Source organism: Meleagris gallopavo, chromosome 6 (assembly GCF_000146605.3).
Source record: "Meleagris gallopavo isolate NT-WF06-2002-E0010 breed Aviagen turkey brand Nicholas breeding stock chromosome 6, Turkey_5.1, whole genome shotgun sequence".
In the NCBI taxonomy this organism is placed as follows: Eukaryota; Metazoa; Chordata; class Aves; order Galliformes; family Phasianidae; genus Meleagris; species Meleagris gallopavo.
In genome coordinates, this window is record NC_015016.2 from 24,811,318 (window position 1) to 24,835,924 (window position 24,607).

Sequence of the window (24,607 nt, forward strand, 5' to 3'; positions counted from 1 at the left end):
AAAAAAAAAAAAAAAAGTAAGATACTAACTTTTAGCAACAGAGATAAGCAGTGTAGATTGCTATCCTCAGCTCTGTCAAGGGCTACCTGAAAGGATCTCCTTCAGCCAACCATTTCCTTGGAAGATTGGACAGGAACCTTGGGCTGCCTTCAGTGCTGTTCTCCCATTCCCTTGCACTAATTTAAGTAGCTCTTAAAGATCTCCCTGTAGCAAGAAAAGTTCGTTTCCAATAATTTTTCAGACTTAGTGTTTGCTGAAATCTGCACATCCATCAGAATTTTTGAACCTTCCTGATATTCCTCTTCTCGCAGAAAAAAAGCTATGATGTACAACAGTGGGTACTTAACTCAGAATTGTCCCAAAGGATGGAATAGTAATTGCTAGTATGTCTGATCTGTGCTATGCAGTTCTCTACCTGTTTTTCTTTATTTTGTATTGCTCTGTCTGTAACATTCACATCTTTCTCCTCATAAACTTTGCAGTACAATGGGTATTCATGTGAAGTGTGTAATGGATTGTGTTCCTGCATGTGGTAAATTGTTTTTGACCTAAGATCAATCATTGTTCTTAACAACTCTGATAGCAGTTATTTAAGAACCATATATAAGCTCATGCATTAAAAAAAGTCCAGGAACTAGATTGCTGTAATGAACTCAAGGGAATATTCATGGACAAGAGGGTGAACAGAAGTTAAGCAGTGACCCTGAAGTAACAGTACATAACAGCTTTCAGCTCCAGTATACTGAGTACAAAGAAACAAATTGATTTTTTTTTTTTAAAGCTTTGAGAATTAAGCCAACCACAGTAAAAGTGTTTTACTACACAACTGGAAAAAGTAAACTGCCACAAGAGCTATTTGAATAAAAACAACACCACTATAGATACAAATCAAAACTGCTTTCCACAGTTCAAGTGTTTCATCACCAGGATCAGCGTTTCCTCATCATTTCAGTGGTGCAACTGATAGCAGAATTTGGCTTGGCCTGGAACTCAGGACAGTGTGACAGCACAGTGTAGATTGTTGTTGGAAAAAATGCTGAAGAGAGACTTCTGAGGTGAGAAAAAAACAAACTGAACATTTTTTTCTTACCTAAATCAAGAAAAAACATAAATATAAGCTTAAAAGCAGTCATTAAAGCCTAAACTCGCTTTAAAAATATATAAAATAATTCAGGATGGATACCAAAAGCAAACATCAGTGTTGAAAACATGTTCTGTGGATGTCTGCATAACAATCCCTCCCTACCCACACACATAACACAAAAAGCCTCTGAATGTTATTGAGTAACTTAGAATTCAGCACAGATTATTTCTATAAGTCTTTTGATCTCAGAGTCACCATTTCACATCTTGCAGGTAAAACCATACATTACTTCATCCTTTCCTCCAGGATACAATCTGCGCTAGCTTACTGTTGTCTCCTACCACGAGCAAGGTATTGCCTCCCTAGGGCTACTAAATCCTTCCAACCACAAGAGACATCTATTATTCCCCACCTCTACCACTTTCCCACAGGCTGAATTGCAGTCTTTTATAACAGCTGCCCCTCATTAGTTTCTTAGTGGAAGGGAAAGAGGGAGAAGAGCAGGTTGGATATTATCAGCACTTCTTCTGTTGTATGAAGTGTTTATTCTTCATGACAGTCTTTGATAATTCCAACTGATGGTGAGAAGTTTCTAACTGTCTGACAAAAGTAACCTGAAAAGTTATATAATTTCACTCATGTTCTATATAAAGACCTACCTATGGCTGAAATATTAAAGTAGCAAGAAAAGAGGTCTTACAAAGGCATCCTTTGTCTGACCTATGTGGGTACTGTTGCCAGTAGTCATTTCTTGCTATCAGATACAACCATCTTTACACCTGTGCAGATCACAAAGAAGCATGTTTGAATTTCAGGGAGAAAAGTGTAGTAAAATATTTACTAAAGAGAATTTCAGCTATCAATTTTTTTTGGCCATTGCCCTGAAATATCAATGATAAAAGATCTCATTCTACTTTTTGATTGATTACTGTAGTTATGAAAACAAAGCAATTTCCCCAGATCTCAGCCAAATTGATCATGTATTTAAAAAGCTGTCAGAAAAGTAATTGCATTTTAAAGTGTAAAAGCGTGTGCAAATTTCTTCTATCTGTGAAAGTTATTATATATGTACTCTAAGTTTAGAAACAGAACAAGAAGAATATATCTATCAATGATAAAAAAGAATCCTTTTTTTTTTTCTGAGTACTTTTAAGACATTTTGGTTTTAAAAAGGGCATCAAATGTACCATTTAGGAGAGCTGTTCCTTATACAGTATCATACAGTTAGGTTCCAATCCCCTTTTTTACCATTATGAACTAATTAACATAAGAAAAAATATCTGGCTACTCAACACTGAAGGTGAATAATGATACTTTCTGGACACTGTAAGAAAATCTTCAATTAAGAATATTGCTAGCACAGTATCTCCAAATACATTTTAAAAAATTATAACTGGATGCAGTCTTGTCTTAGGTGAGATCTTTAACCTCTGCAGAAATCACTCCAAAATTTGGTGGACTGTATATAATACATTAAATTAACTCTGCTTATTAATGCAATCTGCACATCTGTACTGTACTAATAAATAGATGTAAAAATACATACATCATCTTATCTACATTCTCATTTGCAGATATTAGCATCCCCATGTTATTTATTCCAGCAACAAAGACACATCTTTAAGTTACAAGTGTTAGGGAAAAATATGATGTCATTTATTACTACTCAGATAAATCTTTGTTCAGCTGTGTCTGCTGATGATGTTAGCTGAGGACAGCAGTTTTATAGACGATGAGAATCAAGGGAAAGTGGTCTTTCACTGGTTTGTGGTCTTTTGCAGACGTTAGGCTCAAAGGAGCCAAAGCAAAGCACTGTGGTTACTGTTTCAGCATCTTGTACGTACAGACCCTAGTGTATGGTCAGCTCAGTCAGGACCCAAGACCACTTGAAAAAAAATGCACTTTTTCCATGAAAGAAAGAGTGTATATACCATAAGCCCAGAAAATTCAACTCTGTGCTTCTTCTGTGGGCTTGGACAAACCCTTTCAGTGCAGACTCATGATTAGCATCCCAGTGGAGCAGGGGTATGCAAAGGGCGAGACACTGCGCTGGTGAATGTCTGGGGGAAATTCACCAACTAAATGTCCCTGTAAGGAAAACAAAGTAAGCCGGGCACAGACGAAGATGCAATCTAATTGGTAGACCACTCAGGAGAAGCAGTCAGGCCAACTGCTGAGAAATCCTGAGAAGGAAGAGAACAGAGCCATGTAGCACATGGCTACATGCTTATTTACTGAACCAAATAACAAAATTTGGTTTCATAGCACAGATATTCTTTCCTAGAGAGATATATATATACATATATATTTTTTTATAACAAACTCATTCTCTTTAAGTCCGTTATGGTGACTGGGAGACTGGTCCTGGCTCCTGAGAAGACACATTTTCTTTCAAGGGATCACTAATGAAAATGTATGAAGGCTAAGAACCAGAAATCAAGCCCCCTTTCAGGGATCTGAGACTGAAAGATGAGCTGGAGAGCAGTATCTGTGTCATTAGGTTAGCTCAGACACCTAGTGCTAAAGGCAGTAAAGAGGTAAATTACAGCAGTGAAATTTAAGGATGTTTTCCAGTAAAGCTTAAACAATTACTTTCACCAGATGCTTAAAAGTTAGATGGGTGCTTAAAAATTTCAGTTACTCCCTTCTGTAGAACCGGTCTGAATTTTTTCATTTAATTATTTCTCTTCATAACTAAAACTTGCATGGATAATTATTTTATAGATATTAATGGGAAGTTGACAGGCATGCCAGCTTTTAGGGGATTAGTTAAACTTGCCAATATTTATCCATTGCTACTAACAGAAAGTTAATTTCATAAAAGAACAGTGTAGAATTTTGTGTTTCTGAGCTTGCGCATTAATATTTTCTCATTAATGCCACTCTTATTACAGAACACTTTTGACATTTAAGAATATCCATTGTCATCCATTTACATCATCACCAATTAGAGTATGATATCTTTTTAGAAAAGTACTTTTGTCAACCCATGTTGATCCCAATCATACAAAAAAAAACAAACAACAACATGGCTATGCTTGTCTTAAACCATTTGTATAACCTCATTTATTATAGGACTGCTCTGGAATTACCAGTGTATTTAAAATGGTGCATGAGCTATCTACTTTGTTGGAATAGGGTTGGTGGAAGGCTTGATGGATGATTCACTGGTATTTTTGTGTTAGTTTCAAAACTAGTATACCTACTCCTTTTGATTAATTGCAAATACATTGTGCAGAAATACAGCACAGACTGGGTCATTGAATGTGTAATTATATGTTGCAGATAACTTCATGATCTATTTCTATTGTTCTTTAAGGTCTGCCATTAGTGTTTAACAGCAACAATGTGAAGCATTACTTTATGTTGAAACATTATAGAGAAAATCTTATGGCATAACAAAATAATTAAAAGAAAATAACATTAAATAAATAGTAATCAAACAAAATATTTCTTTTCATTAGGCTACCGCTTGAAATTGCATTTAACATGCACCCCAAAATAAAATTTAAAATGCATATTGGTATAAAATACATACATATAACTCATAAAATGCACAAATGTAAGCGTGAACAGCAAATAGTTCTACATTATGCATAAATGAAATTTAAACCAGCTAATTTACAATTTAGATCCTTAGGACATGAATTATACAGAAAGCTGTTGAACATATACAGATTGAATTTGTCCTCTCAAACATTGCTGCCTAAATCTAGCCACCAGACAAGGTACCTTTAGCAACAGTGGCATTTTGTTTTCTCCTTTTTAAATTTAATCAGTAAGGTTAAAAGTTCCCAATGTGCAATTCACTATCAACATTACTGAAATAAAATATTTTGGGCATTTCCTTTGGGCCGTTTACCATTGTTTTACTGGATTGGAAATTACAGCAATTTGACTGGTATGTCTATTAATCTGTGTTTTTTCCCCTTAGCTATTGAAAGCAAGCATTGTTGTGTCTGTACTGCAGCAGAAGTGGTTTTAAAATTGAAAACTTGCACATTTGCTTTCTGCTCACACAATGATCTGGTTTGATACAGAGTTCTGTTGGCTGCTGCGTAAAGTAGCGAGTGCTATCATCAAAAAAGTATGGCTCTAAGGGAATAGTGATATGTCTTTGTTAAACTTAAAGGCTGTCTATGTGATTTACAGTGCTGGCAGTATCAAACATGTCACGTGGGTGTCAGAGAAGGATATTGTGATATACAGGCTCCTCCTATAAATCTGTTTTGTGTCCTACATAAAGCATTTAATATTTTAACATAAAGGAAATGGAAAAGTGGCATGGTGTTCCCTTTCTGGTGGCACTCTACTACTTCTGTAGTTAATAATTTCACAGTATAAAATACAGACATACCAATATTTTCTCACTAATCACACATTATTAAATGAATGTTGTGAAACCCGAAGCAAATTATATAAAAGGGTTAAATGTAGGAGAATTTATGTAGACTATTTTTTCTTTTTTTCTCAAACATTTTTGATGAATTTGAATTCACTAGTTAAGAGAGTCATTAAATATGTTTTTGTGTGTTCTATAGCATTGTGGATCTTTGCAACAATCCTGGCACTTTGGACATGTGTTTGCATGAATTTTAAACCCCAAACTAAAGCAGTCTGTCATGATTCCTGTCTCTACAAACCACATCTATTGCAAAAGCAAAAAAACAAGCAACCCAAAAAGCTGAATAAAGCAGATAAACAGGAAGTGCAGAAAAATTTAATTCCTTTTCTCTTCCAGATATTTGTGCTTAGGTTTTAAAGTACCTTGGAGGTTACTCCTTTATCCTTATGATTTACTTCATGTCACTAGAGATTTTGCATATAAGCTCAGGGTAGCACATAACCCTGAGAGTCCTACTTACCTCTGCATTTACTGCACGATTCATCATGTTGTTACAATGAACAAAGCCCCATTTTACAAGAAAAAAAAGCACTTTATTATTCATTCCCAGAAAACACTTTACATGAATCATGCTGAATACTTTAACTACTAATGTAGCTATAATACACAGTTTCATCATAGGCCAATTGTAATGTAGTGCTTATTAATGTCCACTTCTTGCTAACATATCCATGTGAATACCAAATAGATTACTAATGTTAATGTTCTCAATACACCATGTTTCTGAAGTAACCATACCTTACTGCTCACTTAATCGTATTCAGAGTCTTAGCTATCAAAATTATAATAATGTTGACTAAAGCTTTGCAAATTCACATGCCATATATAACATAAAATACTTTTCACAGAATTATACTGTTTTATGAACAGCATAAAATTTTTGAATAAAGAAAAATGAGTGACTTGAAAAAGTAGGACTCAAAGACTGAAAAGAAGAATAAAATGAAAACAGCTTTCTTTGGAGGAGAATATTTATAACAGCCTCTAAATTATTTAGAGTTAGCATCCCAAACTTTTAAAACATGCAAAAAATATTAAAACACTACATTCTCACTTTTTTTTTGTTCTCTGTAGCTGTATGCTAATCACTGTGCTGAGTGCAAATTGACATTTTCTTGCCATTATGATCAATCAAAGTCTTTGTTCTAGGAATGATCACATAATTAAACAGAAGATTAAAGAATTCCCATGAATAATTTGTGCTCATTTCTCTCTGTTATACCCATTTAACCCAGTCGAGCATGCCTGCTGACTTGTCTCAGACTCTTATTTTCATTGGAAAAGTAGAATACCCACCCGCCCTTGTAGCTGATAATGATTTTTGTTTCATGCTATTGCTTAAACATTTCTGAGAACTTAACCAGTTCTTCTCCAAAGCATATTCTATTGACCTTGCTCAAAAACAAAATGACAAATGAACTGCTTTTATGAAGAAATGTTAAAAAGGAGAGATATACATTTGAAAAAATGGATTTTTCTCTAGTTCTTACAGTAATATATGTTGGGAATCAAATATGTTTTGGTTTGTGATCCATAGAAGGCCAGAGGACAGCATCACAACATGATCTATTTTAGTTCATCCTGTACATTTCATTCTGACTTCTTGAACACTCAGTCAGAAATGTTATGTTCTTGGATACCGTCTAGGGTCTTCTCTTATAATCTATGGTTCTTTTTAGAAGTAATATGGACAAAAAGAAGGGCACCCAAGAAAGGCACCATCAGCAAATACACAGAATGCATTGGTGGGAACTTCATTTACAATTACAGTGGCCAATGGATACAGGAATATGAAATGAGATAGCAGTACAAAGCACTGATGTTAAGTCTAAAACAATTCAACCAATGAGACCAGTGGGAAGCTCAGAGCAAGCTCCAAGCCCCTCTTTACTGGCAAGGAGGAGAGCACATAGCCACCAGTTTGCACTTAAAGTTTCTTAAGGTAAAGAGGAGTTAAGATCTTTCTCCCCTTCCCCATGATTTTCAAAATTGCAAAGAAGTGGTCAATGACAAATGGCAAGGCAAGCACTGGAACAGGCTGCAAAGATGATAATCCTTTCTAAGCAGACTTCTAGTTCCCTGCAGGATGGAACAGCTAAGCCAGAAGCATTACTTTGTGTTTGAAAAAAAATTACTGGACCATCACAAGTTATTAGAACATCAAGGTCAGGATCTGGTTATTTGTGTACAAAACATGTTTGTCGAAATGAATCATAACTATACTTTGTTTTGATGAATTTATCAAAATCAAGGGACTATGTTCTCTACCACTCTGATATTCAGGGAGCTAAAACAACTCTAAAAGGCACGTACCGACCACATTGCAGGAGGCGTTAAGTTTTGTTAAAAGTTTTGTCTTGCAATTTATTTCTTCTGTTATCTTGAATCATTAGTGTACAAACAAGTTTAAACTAGAATAAATACACAATTCATCATCTGGCTAAAATAACCAACTTCAAAATACTCCAGGAAAACAAGCCTCTGTTGGAAGCAATTCACTTTTACTATGCGGAATTTACAACATTAGCAGCATGAGTATAAAGAGGCTATTTAGTCAAGGACTATTATCGACTAGGAGAAGTAAGAAACCTATGCATAAATATTTAAGAAATTATTTGTCCTTGACATTCTCTTTAGATATTAAGAAGTCAAATTGTAGCAAGGGTGAATGAAAATATGAATTCTACTGCTTTGGTTCAAAGTACTTCCAGGTTTCCAAAAATGAAACAAAAACTAATTTTCATCTCTAAGCAAACATTTCATTGTTGGGCTGTTATTCAGCTGTTAGATGTAAGACCATTACTGTTCAATGGATACGAGTGACTCTTTTGTTGTGAAAAATTATTGAAGCTCAGGAAGATGAAAACTCTGAATGTTAACAATTTCTTCAAAAATATTCTATATAGGTAGAAAAGAAAAATAATCTGGTAAAAGACCAATAATTTGTTTTTCTCTTGCTTCAGAAATAATAGAGCATAGTGACAATCTCTCAGGAAACAGCTGCTGATGAGGAATATAATATTCTTTGAATTATTTCATAAGTTCTTTATCATATGCTTCTATATACAACATTAAAATATGAGTAAAATTAATAATATATATATTTTGTTTCATAAAGGATAATGTGATAAATTCTGGCAATACTGATTTTTTCCTTGTTACTAATGTAATTTTTTTTTTTATTATTATTATTTTTTTTTTTAACAGAAAGACATAAGAGGACACAATGCTTGGAGATTTAAAGACAATGGTATAACCAGCATTTAAGTGTTTAATGAAAGCACTGTCTGTCTATTGCAGAATAAATGGAAATTTGACTGCATGGGTTTGATCTTGTAGGAATGTTCAATGCCTGTTTATGATGGTGAAAACAATCATTTCACACAGATTTAATCAAAATATCAGAGAGTTCGGGAGCTGGAGGCACCTGGCACTTTGCTGTGTTATGTCTTTCCTCTGTAGAGCAACTTAACAAGTATAGTGAGCAAGTTCCATATTTCTGTCTTATTAATCATTGCAAAAGGAAAACAGCATGAGTTACTGTGGTTCCTTATTAAAAAACCTCCATGAATACCTTTATGGTTTTGGTCTACCTTTTACTTCCAACTAAATTTGGCATTAAGGCAGGTGTGTGACCGCCAGGTGTGATGCTCTGACTGTCTTCATTAAAATCAGCAGAGGAGCAGGAAATAGCAGTCCAGTTTCAGGGTACAGAGTGGGAGAAGTAGCAGTGTGCTGCCAGCTGGCCAACCAGCAAATGTGCAGCAGCTGATGAGCACTCGTGCTCCTCTGAGCCAGGCATAGTGGCTAATGCTTCTTGTTTTTTGGCTGTTGTTAGGACACTTTAGGGGAACAAGGTCATGACACAGCTTTAAGGTAGGTAGGCTATAGAGCCTGGTGAAGAAGTGAGGAGTTTACAGAAGAGAGAGGTAAGTGAAATGTGGTTTTACAATGCAGCACAAAGTCATCACCTATCACTTACCAGTAATAGGACTTTAGGGAATCACATGGACTTAAGTCAGGGGATGGTCAGGTTGAGTCTTAGGAAAAAGTTCTTCATCAGTGGGTGGTTAGACCCTGGAACAGCTCCCCAGGGCAGAGGTCATAGCACAAAGCTGCTGATGTTCAAGAAGCATTTGAATAATGCTCTCAGACATAGGGTCTGAATTTTGCATGGTCCTTTGTGGAGCCAGGGGCTGGACTAGATGACCCTTGTGAGTCTCTTCCAATTTGAGATATTCTGTGATTCTAAGCATATTGTCAGAATGGTGTGAAGAGGATGATGGAGAGGTATCAATAAGAATCATGCTTTGTTACTTCTGCTACCCAGGAAACATCATGTCATTTATGTAAGAAAAAAAATTGAAAAGTATTTCTGTGGTCCCAGGTACAGAGCTCTGAGGTTCCACTGTATTATTAAGAAAACGTGAAAGACGAACAAGACAACAACAACACACCCAAAACCAAGAAGTCCCATGCATTATGGAATGAAGCCAGCCTTCAGCATGCTCTTCTGTGGGGAGACTGAAAAGTCAAATAAATGTCAAGCATTTCAATATTACCTGAACTAACAGAGATAATGTCTGCATCCAAAAAGCTTATTTTATCTGAAAAATCTGAAGTAGTTTTGTATCTTTTAAGCTTTCCACTAGGTTTAAAATTAAGTAGACTGTTAAAATGTAGTCATGTAGGCACTGCAGAAACATTTAAGCCTTCAAACTGAAAATGACCACTAGATAATTCTAGTGGGCATTATGGAAGATGACATATATTCAAGTTATTTAAAGAGTAAGCTATATCTTATACTGCAGAGGATGATATTCAAATTCAGGAGATGAACTAGAATTCCCGCCATGTAGTCTTGTGAGGACATAAGTTGCAGCTATGTGGGAGGTCAGCTTACTTGGCAGAAATAAGCTACCTGAATATACTAGTTGCTATCTTCTGTCAACCACTAAGCTATGTACATTGGTAGCACTGTGGTAACCACTGTAGATCTGACCAGAATGGAATTTGGTCAGATGTGGCTTTCAAGGTTAATAATAAATCTACTTTTAAAAATAAGGGTATATACCATTGTATCACATTGCTGAATTACATACTGAGCAGATACTCAAATTTGTGACCATTTTGATTTATCTCGATATGTTTCTAATTACACAAAGACTTTTCTTTTACTTCTGCCCCTTGGAACACTAAAACAGCCATTTAAAATCTATTTCTAATATAGAATTGCAGAAATATTTAAGTCATCATTTCCCAAATAATAGATATAGAATTATGATTATTAGACTTCAGGAATCTGGATTTGATTAAACATTTTATTAACATAGTGGCATTTGAATTGTCCAAATGTAAAATGAATTCATAGTTGTAATTACTAATCAATTTCTGCACCAACAGAAGTAGGAAAGAGTAGATATATATAAATTTGGCTTTCTATATTTTTCTACATATGCTTATTGATTCAATTTTTAATGTAATATTACTTTCTGAACATAATTATTCTAATAAAAGATTTATTCTGTGGAGTGTTATTCATATTGCAAATGCTGCAGGATCATAGCATACTTTCAGATTTTGGAACAAATCTTCAGACAAAGAGTCATATGTCATCTACAATATTAATCCCATTTTCTGTCTATTTTCAAGGAACTGCATAATTTCTCCATGTCTCCTGATGGCTCACCGTAGAGAGGATTTGAAAAAGAGGTAGTATTCTCACCTTCATTAAATGGATACTAAAAATAAAAAAGAACAAAATTTAAAAAAACAAATAATTTAATTAGTTAGAATGCATCTGTCTAACTGGAAATTTTTGAATTATTGTATGATATAACAAATAGCTACAGTAAACAGCATTAATGAAATTACTATTATGAGGATCTTGGCAACCAATCTAGCCCTATTATCTTCCTAAGATACTAGCACCTTCCAGAACGGCTAGTATTTTTAACAGCACTTTAAGTGAGTGTTTTCTCTTTCCACTGCTACAGCATTTTACTTAAAAGGCCAACACACACCCTACTTTAGAAGAGAAATGTATTATTACATACCTCATGCCATGGAGAAACACTGACTTGAACAGCAGGTGAAGTAGTGTATCCACGAGACTGTAAAGAGACACAGCAGCTTCAGAACAATTTTTTTTGAACTGCAAATGATAGTCAGAAAATATCCTTCCATGTGGCTGTCAGACTAACACACTCTGTGAATGCCAATAGACAACTGTAAGACAATGCTAGGCTTGCATAGTTTCAGTGTTCAGAAAAGTTCAGAAAGATCTGTTCTTTCTTTATGAAACTTAGATGCCCACAAGTGCACCACTTATGTGTATTCAGCTGGAGATAAGAGATGTTGTTCAGTTTTTACAATATGTTTTGATTTGTGATATATCATTCAGATTTAAGGTTCACCAGACACAAACAAAATTCACAACTCTTGCTTTTCATTTCAGAGGAAGAATTAGTAAATACGTATCTTCACAATCTTAAAGAGAAGAGAGGAAAATTTGGTACAACACTGTGCTTCAATCACAGTGCCTGTAGCTGCCTTCTCTGAAAATCTCTCCCCTGGCACTGTGCTTCTCTTTTTCAACTTACTATTAAAATAAGACTGTCAGGAGTATATTTTAAATGCAATACAAATATCCTGATAAATTGTATGTTACTGAGATGGGAATGTTTCCTACTTGGAAATTTATTATTTCCAGTGATACATAACACAGAAAGCTGTATTTTAAGTCAAGTACATTTCTCTTGTGAAATTTAAAATATAAATTATAGCTACCACTCTGTTGTTATAGCTAAATCTTGTCTTGAATTCTTTTCCTACGCTATGTTCACATTTAGATATATACTTTATTCACAGACTTCTTCTTTACCCTAGGAGTCTCTCAATTATGATCAACAAGTAGCATTAGGGAAAAACGTGACCAAGGAGCAGACACTGTATAGACTTATTAGATTACTTTCAAAATGAATTTTACAATGATGTAAATAGTAATGCACATTTTCTTAAATTTAACTGAATGTGTGAAGACAACTTGAGCGCCTCTGTGTGCGATGCTTCGTTGCTGTTGTTTTTTATTTTTTTCCCTGAAGTAAAAGGAGACGAATCCCAGTGATAATTCTCTTTGATATATCTGGCTAAAAACTTCATCTAAAATTGTTTAGTTTTTTTTCTTTTTCTTTTTCTTTTTTCTCAGATTCAGCAGCCCACAGACAGTATTAGTTACAAACATCAAGATGTTCTCAGAATTGGGTTAATTTTAAATCTGCTATACACTGAAAAAGCACTGGAACTGATCTGATGCAGCAGTTTTTAAGTCTTTAATTTTATTAAATAACAATCATTGGTGAGTTATGCTATTTGTCTTAGTGGGAAACCTATTTGAGGGCTACAAACTCACACATTTTTGAATAGATAGAACCAGCTGTTGCTGCTTACCTTTCCTTTTCCAGATGAACTAAGATCTTCATACAATGGATTGACAAATGAAGTATTTATGGTTTCCTCTACTTTCCTTAAAAAGTCAAACAAAAAACAATAAAATCCTCCAAAACCACACAGGTTCTCAAAGAATTAGATAATTTCAGGATGAAAAAGACTTTCTAAAAAGTGAAAAAAATTTGCATGGCTAAATATATTCTCAATTCAACTCTACTAAAGGGAATGAAAATGTATTTCTTCCATATAAGTGTGATATTAAAAAAAATATTTTTCATTTGTTTCTGTTAAAAAATATATATGCTTGGATATGCATAGAGCTATTAAGTGTTCATAAAATGCAGGCATTGTGCTATACATTAGATTAAACAAGATATTAGCTAAAAAGTTGCATTGCTTTAATGTGCCTGGACTTTTAAAATTAATGCAGGGAAAGCATTTTAGGCTATTTATATAATCAGAAATAGCTTTACTATTGTAAGTATTTTTCATACTTTTTTTCTGGAAAATCAAGGATATTCTAAGAATCCCTGAAGACACCAGATTGTAAAAGTTTCATGAATGGATGTAATGCCTTAAGCAATTTAAAATAGACAAGTAGGAGAAACTGTGGGTCTTCTGTTCATTACCTCACCTAGAAGTTAAACATATGCTTTCCCAACAGAGGCCTTCTCACATTTCACTTTTTTTTTTTCTACCTATGTCTGAAGTTTTTTTTTCCATATAGATGACTTCTGAAAAGATGCATTTAGCTTTTTTTCCCCACTGGTGCTTTTAGGACTAAAAATATCTCTCCCATTGAACTTTGGCAATTTGTGCAAGGAATATACATTACGTACACGTCTTCACACATACAAAAAATGCTGTTTGTACAATATTCTGAAATAAAGAACTGTCTAAAACTAATATTCAATTACAGTGGTTAAGACATGGATTTTCTTCTATTAAAAAAGTAGTGCTATTCCAAAGCTGCTCCTACAGGTGCTTTAAGTGCTCTCTCCTTATTAACTTCCATCCAGTGTTACAGCACTGAAGGAACAAGAGAAACCACCATGGAGCAGCGATGAAGACATAGATGATGGAGTGGTTAGGAAGGGAAGCTGCTGATTCTCAGTGAGAGCCAGGGGCAAAATACACTGCATGATTTCTTTAGCAAAGAACTGAAATCAGAATAGATGCTCAGGAAAACTATATAGGTAGTCTACAGAAATATATCCCCTTATGAGTTAAATCTGTGCAAGAAAGGTTGCAAACTAAAACAGATATGTATCCTTAAAATCTTTCACAACAAGACTGTCAGAAAGCAATTCCTTCCAATGTCAATATCATAATTCTTTTTGATTTCCTGTCACAACAATGTGGAGAGCTGAATACTTGAACCTATTGGTTTGCTCATGTGGCTTTAATCATAGAGTTAATTATTCTTGGCATTCTGATGCTGTTAGTTAGTTTAGTGAAGCTATAATACCAGGTTATTTATATGCATCTGGGTGCATATTTGCATACTAATTCTCCCAAATAAAGTCCATAAAACTTATAGAGAATTGATTTTTTTACTCTAAAATTACCCTTTAGTTCACAAAACCTGAGACTAGAAGAAAACTCAAATAAGACTTTTTCAAGAAACTTGGCTGTGCTTGTAAGTTTGTGCCTGAAGGGCCAGATTTGCATGCCTTTATTTTGGTATCTCATTCAGACATCATAAACCATATGTATGGGCTAAGATCATGATATGGAAATAAGGTTCTGCTTGAGTTAGTGAAGACACTTACAAAGGGCAAATCACACAGTTTACAGTGGGAACCAACCAATGTGCCAATAAGAAATTATAAGGGTAGGGATGGTTCTGATTTTTGTTCCTCAAAGAAGTTAAGACATTTTTACATATTTGAGCAAGAGCATTCCAAGTTCCTAGCTGTATCCTGAGGGCAGAAAGGAGACTGAACACAGATCTCTAGCGTCTTCTGCAAGTCCACTAACCAGCAGACTGCCATGCAAAACTGAGGTCACAAAAATGTGTTGGCTGTGTTCTCCAACATCTCTCTGTATTTTGTGCTGAAATTGGTCCATCTTATGTGTGTGAGGTTTTCTTAAGCATAGTAATTCAGACTTCCTCAGGTTATCCAGCATATTTCAGATGTCTTTACAGCTTAGGCCTGAATCACAAAAGAGCTTATGCAGTCAGGCATCTAATGGGAATTTAAGGGGCACTGGTTGTTTTTATGCAACTCAGATTTATATGAAGCGAAGAACAGGCTTTACAAACTGATCTGCTTTCAAGGAACTTAATGACAAAGTAGTGCTTTGGATTTCATATTAACTTGCATAACATAAGTCACATATGTGTTACCACTATACAAGAAGGGCAAGGGTAACCCATCGCTCACAAAAATTATGGTTCAGAATAACTAATAAATTTGAAATGTAGAAAAATTAGAAAACCGTAAGTGCCAAGTCAAGGAGAATGTACCAAACAGGGAATAACAATAATTAAAAAAGCCAAGCATATGGTGTTTTAGAAAAGGAGAACAGCAACAAACATGGGTAAAGCAGTTCAGAAAGAACTGTGTTTTCTAACATAACCATATATACCACAATAGGAAAGGAATAATCATCATGGGATGTAGACCAGGTCACATGGGTAATGGTTTTGCTAAACACATCTGCATCTCCTAGTAAAAAAACTGCTGCCTTCTCTTAGGTTTTTCCATATAACTTCAGCCATATGGGAGAAGGTTATCTACTCCACAAAATGTCTGCCTGTGTAGAAAGGGACTGCTCAGAAACATCATGTTTTCTAATGGAAAAGTATAGAATATGGATTTCATTGGTTCGGAGACAAAACTGAGAATTCTCTACTTTTCAATATACTTCTCAATTGAAAATCAAGTATTTCTGTTTGTCAGTGCACAACTTTGAAGGAAATACAGTACAAGAAGAATGTTTATCATCAGGCTCACATAAGAATAAATTCCTAATGGACTAAAGAGTGAATTAAAATTAAGATGATCATTAAAATAACCCCTTAAAATAATTCTTTATAGAGGTTTCAAAGCTTCTGCTCTAAATAGTAACTGTAACTCAAGATCTCAATTTCCAAATCATCCTTGAAATCTTTTAAGCTAAATTTACGTTTGCAAAAGTACAATATATTTTCTGTATCACATAGAAGAAAAGGAGGACAGGATGCAAGGAAGGCAGCCACTCTAAAAGTTCAATTTAGAATCACTTTAAAAGTTGCTTTGTTGCTTGATTAGCTTATTAATATGCTGCCTGGGCTTTCTAGGTCCACATCTTATATATATTGAGTCATTTAGGAAACTTTATATACATACATATATATTTGGTCAGTTCTTTGAATCTTGATACTGAAGCCTGCAGAACAAGATTTCCTCTGTTCTTTCAACATGCCACTTCCAGTTTCTTTGCTTGTTTTTCTACGTGTGTTAGCCATGAGATATACATATCAGTAAAGAGTTCTTATTATAGCAATAGTTTTAATGCTTCAGAAAAAAAATATTCTACAGAAGAGGGAATGGATTAGGATAGCAACATTAGACTAATAAAACAGCTCCCAAACAACAGATACGGCTGCTGCTTCACAATTTTTTTTCTTTTTCTCCAAAACTATATCATTTTCTCTCCTTTTACAAGAAGAGTATATTTTTCCCCTCTAGTTCACAAGCCAAAAAGAGCTCAAAGAATGTAATTATATTGTCATTTTGTTAACCACTTTGGGATATAGGAACAGAAGCACAGCCACCTCAGGCAGTTCTTGAAATGCCCTTAGCGAACCTCCTCTGGAATACACTATTCATTTCTCCACACCAAACTTTCAGAAAGATGTGGTCTAATTGGAGAGGGTCTTGGGGACAGCAACTGGGAATGATCATTTTTGTAAGTAACCCTTAACCATAAAGAGAGGCTGAAAACTTAGCTTACAGAAAGCTAAACACTGTAGGGAAGTACAAAAAAGTTCAAGTGTATATAACAAGCTTTTTGCAGGGAGGAGGGGAATGTTTATTTATGTATCTCCACGATGAATAGGACAAGAACTAATGACCTTACATTGCAGAAAGACATCTTGACAGTTTGGAAAAGACCTCTCTTTCTACTTGCAGTACCAAGATTGTCCTAAGAGGCCATCAAATCCATGTTACCTGAGTTCCTTAAGTGCAAATGTAGAAGAGTCATATTTGAATCTTTCCTGTGGCAAGATGAAGAATTACATTTATTGGCCCTGGTTTCCCCTGAGTTTCTATCATTCTAAAATATTTTGTCTGAGCTCCTCAGTTTTTCAGTCTCTTGTCTATACGGTAAGATATATTATTTATATGCTTCGAAACTTTTGCATTTTGTAATAATTTTAATTGATAGGACTGATAACTGAGGCAATAGCTATGTTTCTACATAGCTTAGCTAGAAGGAAAGTATTTGATTTTCACTTTTTGTCTTTTGTTCTTGAAAATAAAATGAAGCATGAGAGGGCAGATGTATTAAATGGAAGTCAAAATGCAGTTTTTCTTCTATTCAGTCAATAGGGACAGATGCCACTGGAGAAGTGAGGCAATTGGCAGCCTTCCCTTCTGAACCAGAACATATCATCTCTGGAGCATGAACAAGAATGTGAGAAACATACATACTTCCTCCAATTTGAGAATTCTCTACAAAAAATTTCACATATATACACCTGGGAGCTGAGAAGTTGCTTGCATATCTCAATGCAATTCTAGTAGATTTTACTTCATTCTACTAATGAAGTAGACTGCTGCCAAGTTCTGTGGCAGGCTGCTTTTGTCCATTAGTAAATAAATAAAATGACTTCCAGTAACTCCCACTTAGACTCTGATGAATTTCAAACTTGAAGGTCAGAGATGAAATTATTGCTAAGGAAGGAGGAGTGAAAAAAGTGAGAGAAGAGCATGTTGTCTGGATTGGTGGGAGAGCTTATATCACTATCAGTCTTTCCAGTGAAGAAAAAGAAGGATGATAAGAAACTCTCAGGTACTCACTGCTTAATTGGGACAACTTCTAAAAGCAGCATGTGTTTAAGGACTCTCCAGTGTACTCCTATTGCCTTATAGCTGGCTTGCTACTGAAAAGATTATTTCTGTGGAATCTGAAACTTTTCCTTTAGCTTTTGTGCACATTCTTGTGCTATTTCATTTGAGGCATAGGTAGATCTGCATTAAATTTAAAAATGCGCTGAGACCTAACAAATTCTGTTAGTGTGCTTCTTTGAGGAGCAGCTACAAATTGTTTTTTGTTTTGTATTTGTTGTTTTATAGCAGGACAGAAAAAAGGAGACCCTTAGAGAAATTGTTAAAAAATAGTTAAATAGCAAAACATTTTTTTCAGAAGGCAGTAAATATGGGCCTAAGTGTGAAAAAGCTTCCCTGTGAAAGAGAGAGCCGACACTTTAAAGTATTGAGTTCCTCTAATGCCTAATGCACTTGAGAAAACAACGCAACCCTGGAAGTCTAAAAGAAAACACAAGTCTCTGCAATGAAAATGATCTGTAGGAAAGTATCATGTGCACAATTATTGCTTTTAGTTCATCAAATTCCATAAGAAAAGAAAAGAAAAGAAAAGAAAAGAAAAGAAAAGAAAAGAAAAGAAAAGAAAGAGAAAAGAAAAGAAAAGAAAAGAAAAGAAAAGAAAAGAAAAGAAAAGAAAAGAAAAGAAAAGAAAAGAAAAGAAAAGAAAAGAAAAGAAATCAGGAGTTAAATCTCATGCCTTTATGTGGTGCTGTCACATTGTACATTTTACAGACTTATGCAAACACTAGTCACTTCTTATTCTCAAGCTTTATCTCAAATATCCAAACTACAGTATTATAACATTGGTTAATTTTGAGCTGATTAGTCATTGCTGCTTACTCATTAAGGAGGTAAGGCATAAATTGCATTAATTTACTGCTATGCTTCCAGCCAAAGATTTTTATATCCCAACCATACTGGTTACCAAGTATGTGAAGACAAAGAGAAAAACTTGAATTTCTGTTATCAAAGTTTCAGATTTCAATGTTTTCACAAGTTCAAAATTTCAGTGAAATTGACGCTCGGTAGTTAGATTATTCCTTGATGATGCCTACAAAATGCATTCAAACTAACATGTTAAGTCAACTATGATTAAAAACAATGAAAGTACAAATGTATATTCTGTGCCATGTGTTAAGAAATTTGATAGTATTAGTCAGTTCGTAATAGAAAAACCTCAGAGCTGCAAAAATCTCCAGCATTATACTTCCGGTAGCTCGAGTGAAAACAAATCAAGACCAGAATGAGTAAACTGTCTAATGTAACTATCCAATCTGCTACGAGATATGGTTTAGTAGCTTAGTGGGTAATAATGGTGATAGGAGAATTGTTGGACTAAATGATCTAATAGATCCTTTCCAACCTTGTGATTCTATGATTCTAATCTGGTGTTGTTGTTTTTTTTCCACAGCTCTGACTCTCTTCATTTCAGAGGTGTCATAGTAAGAAGATTCTTATTCACCCCTGTTTTTCTTCATAACTAACAGGATGCCTAAGTGTTTGGCATATTGCATGATTAGTGTTCATGAATTAATATAAAAAATATCTCTAATGTATTTTAGTATATATACCTACAAGAAAGGAAAAAATATTCTTCAAATACAGATATGATAGGGGAAGAGAAGTGGAAGGCAGTGCAGTAGCCCTTAAGGAAATATTTGTGAAAGAAAAAGGTAAGTGTTTAGAACACAAGAGAAAGTAGCTTAAGAAAAATATTTTCATTTAAACACCATCAAACATTTTATTTAAAAAATATTAATTGAAATTACAAACAAATTTATACAGCTCTTGTGATACAACTTATCTTGCACTTTTGAGGTGCCTTTCTATGTATGTACTTCAGCAGATTGCGTAAATGGAAATGAGTTAAGCTTAAAGCTTCTGTGAAGTAAGATAAAGTAATGCTATTATTCCCACTTAACAGAAGGTGAAGCAGACATAAAGAAAGTAGGTGATGCTATGCACTCAATTAACAGTAGCACAACCACTAAATGTTCTTGCTTCAGCATTTTGCTTCTATGTCCATAGACAACTCTATCTGTCAGGGGTGGTATGCAGTGTTAGGAAAGGTGTCAGCAGCAATAACATCAGGGCAGATTGCACAGTTTAGTAGATAGTATTGGAGATAGCAACACCCCCAAAGTAAGAAAGGTCTATAGCAAAACAGAGGTTGAAAGGAAAAGAGACATCTCTGAAAATATGAGTTTTAGAGAAGAAAATGAAGAGTGAGGGAAATCGAACAACATGAGAGTGAACAAGGCAGTTCACTATAGGAATTCCTGAAAGGCAGGAAGTGACACTTGTTGCTGATGGAGAAGGATTGAGCAGCATAAGTAGAGAGATAGGCAGAGATGAAAATATAAGTGCTATAGGAAAATAAAAGAAAAACAGCAAAAAGATCCTAGGGAGAAAAGAACAAGTAGAAATTATCAGGGCAATGACACAAAGGGCTAAAAGATAAGAGATCTGTGAAATAACGCACTATCAACCTGGGGTAGGTCTTATAAAAATGAAATCAAATAATTGGATAAAGAAAGACCTTTAGTACTACTAGCAATGTTATCCAAAGCACTTGAAATATATTTTTAAATAAAACAGCACCAATTTTGCTGATTTCTTTCAATCAGTGAGGATGATTTTATGTAGGAGGGTGTTAGAAGACAATGTCCTTTCTGTTTGCATAGTACTGATAGCAAGTTGGAAGAAAGATGCATTTGGGGGAAAAAAGCCACCATCCAGAGCACTCATTCATTACATGCAAGACCAGTACTTATACCGCAAGCCGAGAGTCTGTACTGGAGTGATCCTACTGGAAGCCAGCAGTATCAGACAATGGGTGTGAGACGAAGAGGCAGAGTGAAGAAGTGAAAGGAATAGACATGGTGTCAAAATAAACACTGATTAAGAGGACTAATACAAAATCAAACAGGAAGCCAGATTGTCAGTGTGTCTAGGTACTAAAGAAGAGGACGCAAACAGTATGATTTGTGGAAATCTTCATGTGATTCTGCAGTTTTACAGCTTGATTTTTTTTCCCCAATTTATTGAAGATTTTTTTAATGAAAAACGCCAATCTTTCAAAGTGGGAAGAAAGCCCTGCTCTTATGCCATCCAGGTGTCACAGGTAAGAGTAAGTTCTCAGATGTGTGTAAATATTGAAATAATTTAAGGCAAAACTGTTCTCAAGGGAAATGGTCCTCAGTAGCTTCAGAAAAAGCTGTCAACCTGCCTTTAATAAACTAATTTGGCCTCAGAGATTTAAAGAAACCACAGATACATCATGTTTTTCACATTTAACCATCTCGTACAAAAGCAGAGCTACTGCTATTAAGCTGGATGAAGTTTACAATTTAATCATATGAAGTTGAATCAAAATACTCTGAAAGTCATGCCATAACTCATTTTTAGTGGACTGGGGTCCACTAAGATCAGAACTAGAATGTCGAAAAGCTAGACTGAAGGGGGATTTAAATGTTGAAACCAAGGAGACTGGGCAGTTAGCCATTGCTTTGTGCCACACTTGTGCCTGCCTTATACAAAATAAAAGTTTCACTTACATTTTGTGCTCTTTCTTCTTTGACAGGAAACATAAGGCACCAACTGCAATTTTAATCAGCAAGAAACTGATCCCCAACCCAATCCAAATATCTGCAAAATCAGAGCAATCAGACAGTTATAAGAAAAAAGGAAATACTGAAAGGATGAATAGAAAGATATTTCTTTTTTCCAGACCCATCCCACCATTTCGAAGGAGACTTGAAGTGAGAGATTGAAGAGGCTTAGCACTTATGTGACAACGGTTTCCCTTCCATTCTTTTCCACATCTGTGAATAAAAAAAATATATATATATCAGAAAAGATGAGAAGCAAGGATCATAAACTATGGCAAGCACACGTATTTTTGCCACTGATCAAAGCTCAACTAGGAATTTAGGTTAGAAATACATAAAATAAATAATCCCTCTTCTAATAAAAAACAAAACAAAACAAAAACAAGCAAAAACAACTGTAGAAACTTATAAAAATTCAAAGATTAGATAGATTTGGCTTTCTTGTCCATCTTGGCATAGTATTGTTATCTTCATGGCAAAAGATAGGTGGCTCATTTCCCTGCTCATTTACCTTTTATCTCTCTATACTCTATGTGTATTCTAAATAAATTTCTGAACTGGGTATCCGGTATGCTGGTATAGAGAAAGATACACAATTAGAAATGAGATAGAAATCTCTTCACCTCTCATGTATCTTTTTTTTTTTATTGTTTATCAATTTCCTTACAAAAATGACACTCTTTAAAAAATATTTATTCAAAACCAAAGTACTGCATACTAAATTTGCAGTTCACTCCACGTACAATCTTGACTTGAAGGAGCCAAAATTCAAATTATTTAATAGAAGCTTTACAGTTATTGCTTAATAGTTGATCACAGTGCCCATATGTGTACCATTTATTGATTTATTTGTCTAAACTTCTGGCTACCAGCATTTGTTGCAGTATTCACTATCAGAGAAAAGAAACCTTGGAGACCAAATCTTAGTTGCCCATGGGGAAATCTGTGATCATTTGGAGTGCCTCACACTATCCATCTGGGTACTCCAGGGAGTCACAAGTGGCAGTAGACACTTATACAGCCCAAATCAAGACTAGTGTAAAAGGAAATTTACTCTGTAAAGGTAGAAGTACTTCACACAGTAGATGACAACTAAATATAAGGCTCCTCATTTGATAAGCTGAACCCCACTGTGAGTGTCTCACTGGAATGACTCCTACCAGCTTTTAAATTATCTGAGTAACTGGTGTTATTTTTTTAAAAAGAGCATCAGAAGGCAGTGATGGCAGCAATCCAGTTCCAGTCCTACTATTGTTGCACAAATAGAAATTAATTTCAGTTCTCATAACTTTTTACACATTCACAAACAATTAATTCCGGAGAATCTTACATTAAACTGCTTTCTTACTGTAATAACAACAATTTTTTTTGTAGTCATCAACTTTTGTGATGCAACTTCTACTTCGTAACTGTGAGCTCATCTCATACTCTCCCAGAATTTAATCTTTACATTAAAGTTGTTTTATCTGAACACATGTGACAGAACACCAAGCTATTTGTAGCAAGATAGCACAAGGTGCTGCCTATGTGTCATATCCCAGCAGCTGCACTGAGTTAAATTAGGCACTCTGGAGAGAGAGGAGTATTTTACTTTCCTGCATGTGTTCAGATAAGTGTAGAGAGAGGCCAATTAGGATGATAGAAGCAGTAAGCATCTGTTTGCAGTCTCAGTAACATTTCAGAGTAATCAGGGCTTGTCAGAAAACAAATCTGTATCCTAATCTCAGGAATGAGTGGAGGAAGATGACTTCACCAAAGACCAAAAGAAACCGATGTGGGATTTGTTGTAACTCAGGGGGCCCTTGAAAAATGGTGGGTGGAGAACATGCTATGTGGAAAGTACCAGTTCTATTTGGTCAGAATGAGCAGAGAGATTGATTTAATCCATTTCTTGCCACAGACTTGAATTTTCTCTGGTTAAGGAGTTACTTTTTTCAAGGTTAATAAATGGTATACTAATGAAACGAAGCTTAGAGACTGGAGTAGTATCTTCTGACATGCTCATTTTAAAGAAAAAGTGGCACAATTTCAGCTGACAGCTCATGATGAGCTGCAGACTGTATTCAGAGCTGTATTCAGTGACTGAAAATACCTGGTCCCCTTGGTCTTCCTTTTTCTTCAGAATATTACAAAAATCATGTAATCCATAATAACCTGTTCTTTTACGTGGACTGATGATTTTATACAAATGTGAAATTGCTCTTGGGCTCATACCAAGCCCTGTGGATCCATGTAGAAACACTGCAATCTAATGGTAATCACCCATCAAAATCATTTTCTGATTGCTCTCAATTGTATAATTTCTTTTCTCCCCATTTGCCAGATTTTTTGTTGAGCTAGATATGCTTTTAACCCAAATTGCTCTTTCTTGACTGTCACTGCAGAACTTACTTGCCTGTAAAAGGAAGAAAGAGAAAACAGATTTGCAGCTGTGCATAAGCACTACTCAGACTTGGTAAGAGAAGTGCCATCTGCTGCTCCACAACCAGTGGGGCATGACACACCTCAGAGCTGCAGAAACTTATTTCTTATAAAGCAGATGTGTGTACTGGTAAGAGAATGGGAAAACCACCCATAACTACTTTCATATCTTGTAATGTTTACATTTAATGATGAAATATCTCCATGCATTCATTCTATCTGCATTTGAATTATGGATGAATATTAGGTACCTTTTAGTCTGTTAGGAAATTAGTTCATCTTCTTATATATTCAACTACCAACTTAGATTGGTCACATATTCTCCAAATCCTTGAATCCTATCCTAATTGTTTGATATTTCATGACACACACTAATTAGGAAACTGATGTCAGATATCACTGGATAATTTTGGTCACTGAAATGGTTTTTCACTATGATCTACCAGATTGTTACTGCAAATAACACCTCTATTACTTATCAAAAAGGGGAAAAAAAAAAAGATTAATGTGAGGGAAAGATAGAATCTCAAAAAACTTGGTAATTTAGACAAGTTCAAAACCAAATAGGGGGGGAAAACTACTGAAAGACATGAAGCAT

The 24,607-nt window shown here is 35.0% G+C and overlaps 1 long non-coding RNA gene across 1 annotated transcript; it reads right to left on the reverse strand.

The window, feature by feature from the left end:
- Positions 1-6: 6 nt before the first annotated feature.
- LOC104911447 lies at positions 7-21,830 on the reverse strand. Its single transcript, XR_793916.2, has 5 exons — positions 21,719-21,830; positions 21,535-21,625; positions 12,939-13,014; positions 11,546-11,602; positions 7-11,230 (listed from the first exon to the last, which is right to left on the reverse strand). It is a non-coding gene; the product is annotated as an uncharacterized LOC104911447 (long non-coding RNA).
- Between the last annotated feature and the right edge of the window lie 2,777 nt (positions 21,831-24,607).